Source organism: Carassius gibelio, chromosome B19 (genome assembly GCF_023724105.1).
Source record: "Carassius gibelio isolate Cgi1373 ecotype wild population from Czech Republic chromosome B19, carGib1.2-hapl.c, whole genome shotgun sequence".
Classification (NCBI taxonomy): Eukaryota; Metazoa; Chordata; class Actinopteri; order Cypriniformes; family Cyprinidae; genus Carassius; species Carassius gibelio.
In genome coordinates this window covers 7,825,791-7,828,406 of record NC_068414.1, presented here as the reverse complement: position 1 = coordinate 7,828,406, position 2,616 = coordinate 7,825,791, and the positions used below count along the sequence as shown (strand labels likewise).

Here is a 2,616-nt window from a genome sequence, read left to right as displayed (position 1 = left end):
CGCACTTCCGACAGATGATTGCATGTCACTGCAGATCATATTTATCAGAAACCTGTGCAGTTTGTCGTGCAGTGGCAGTGATGAGAAAACAACAACAACAACCCTGCACCCTTGTCTATTTGCACAGTCACATATTCTCTCAGGAGCTGCCTCTTGAGTAAATACTTACTTCAAAACAACATGTGACACTTCAGCTTTATGGAAGTAATGGTAGTAGGTTGTCAGGTGCTTTTCTACCACTGTTTCATAAATAGTGAATTTAGACAGGACTCATTAAAATAATTACAACATGCATATTTCAAGTTAAGAATAGAAGAGCCGTGTTTCAGTTGTATACAGCAATGACTGGAAATTTTAACCATTTTATTAAAAAAATTAATTAAAATCTATAATACAAGAGTTAAAATGTTATATTTTCAATGTCTAAATTTAACAACCACATCCTTATATGGAATCCTCAATCATATTCCGAATTAGTCAATTCGTGCAGCCATGGTGAGCAACACTGCCAATAAAAGAATAAATTATGTTCAGTCACCGTTGTTCGTGTAAGCCAAATCTGCAAAGATTTACTGCAAGTCCTCTTCTCTTTCTTAATATGTATTAAACATATGATAACTGTGCATCATCTGTGCATATCTGAGCATCACTAAGCAACACCTGACAGCTCAAGCTGCAATCGAGCCTCCAAGGGAATAATGAACACTCAACGAACAATAATCATGTGGCCATATTTGCCTGGCTAGACCAAGCCCAGTGTAACATGAAAGTGCCATCAAGCAACGAAGAAGACAAGAAAATAAAATTATAGGCTCTACAAATAATATCACATATTAATTGATATAAAGACTTTTTAAAAAATAAAATGTTACCCAAGTTATATTAGCCAGTGTAAGCACTTAGTTCCCTCAATTTATAAATTGTGTGCACGATTTAGCAAATGAAGAGAACGAATTAGTAAATTGTGCACACAATTCATTTATTTTTTCTTGCATGTCAAGTCTGAAGTGTGGCTAAACTTTGCAAAGTCAGAAGCTGAAAAAGCCAAGTGTAATATTTGTGGCAAGCTGCAAAAGAGGTGTTACCAGAGGTGTCAAAAAGTTTTGCAAAAAGAGACAGAATATGAATATACTTGATATCTACACACTGGAATAGAAAGTGGGGCTCAAATCGAATAAATAAAATTCAAATTATACCAAACCCTAATTAACTGTTACTTGTGTCGTGAGAAAGGTCTAGAAAAGCTCTTCATGCACAGAATATTGGAGGAAAAGTGGGGAGAGTGTTTTCACTCCAAAATTCATCCAAGTGATTTTTGCATTTTTATGTATTTAGCAGATGCTTTTATTCAAAGCAACTTACAGTGCATTCAGGCTAACATTTTTTACCTAACATGTGTTCCCTGGGAATCAAACCCACAACCTTGCACTGCTAATGCAATGCTCTACCACTTGAGCCATAGGAACACAGTGATGATAGATGGATCTGTGGACTCTCATTGAAGAAGAGATGTGTACCTGAGAACTTAAATATGTCAAGGTTTCTGCCCAAACACCATAAACTTTACTGAAGAACTAAGTAGCGTTATGTAGTGAAGACAAACGTGTGGCCATAGAGACCACAAGCTGCAGCAATGACTGGTGAAAGGAACCGTGTTTTTTTAAGAACCTGGGGAAACTGGTCTTACAGCATGTGCTGACTGGTTTTATTCCCATACGTGTTTAGGTTTCACCGTGTACACTGGTAAGTTGGGCATTTTCTCAAATATAGCACAGAATATCATCTGCTTTGACCAACTAAGGCATGGATTCCTGTTCCAAGAAGACACAGCTCCGCTGGGCACAAAACCCTATACACAGCAGGGACGCACTCCAGTGAAGTTCCTAGTCACTTGGCCAAGTTTCGGGACAGGAAATGTGCATCAGTATTGTTCTCGTCTGGCCTGTACAACACATCAAATTCACATGAGGTTGGGTGTTAGCCAGTGATCTCCAGTCATTGGCATTAACCTTTGCAGTGTTGAGAATGCATGTGATTGGATTATTATCATTACATATGGTGAATTTGGCTCCATATAGGTATTCATGGAATTTATCCTTGACTGCAGAGTTCATTGAAAGAAATACCAATTGGTGATTAGGATATCTCTTCTCTGATTTGCTCATTTTTCTAATTTCTAATTTTAACCTGACCAAGGGCTCATCCAGGATTTGAACCCAGGACCTCTCGCACCCAAAGCGAGAATCATACCCCTAGACCAACGAGCCTTCTGAACTGGGCTTTTAGACTGGCATCTGCATGCAAGATGTAGGGTTTGTAGGAGTCTGCAAAGACTAAGGCAATAGTGAGACACTGATTAATTTGGCAAAAAACATCCATGCAAGACTGATTCCACCTGTCTCTGAAAGGTTCAGACAAACATAATACTTTGTGATGTCAGTAAGTGATCTGATAATTTGAACATATTTGGCTATTTGGCTCACATTTGGGAAGTCGTGGCCTAATGGTTAGAGAGTCAGACTCCCAATCGAAGGGTTGTAGGTTCTAGTCTCGGGCTGGATGGAATTGTGGGTGGGGAGAGTGCATGTACAGCTCTCTCCCCACCTTCAATACCAC

General features: G+C 38.9%; 1 non-coding gene across 1 annotated transcript; it reads right to left on the bottom strand.

Moving 5' to 3' along the window:
- Positions 1-2,195: 2,195 nt before the first annotated feature.
- Positions 2,196-2,267, bottom strand: trnap-ugg (transfer RNA proline (anticodon UGG)). Its single transcript has one exon. It is a non-coding gene; the product is annotated as a tRNA-Pro (tRNA).
- Between the last annotated feature and the right edge of the window lie 349 nt (positions 2,268-2,616).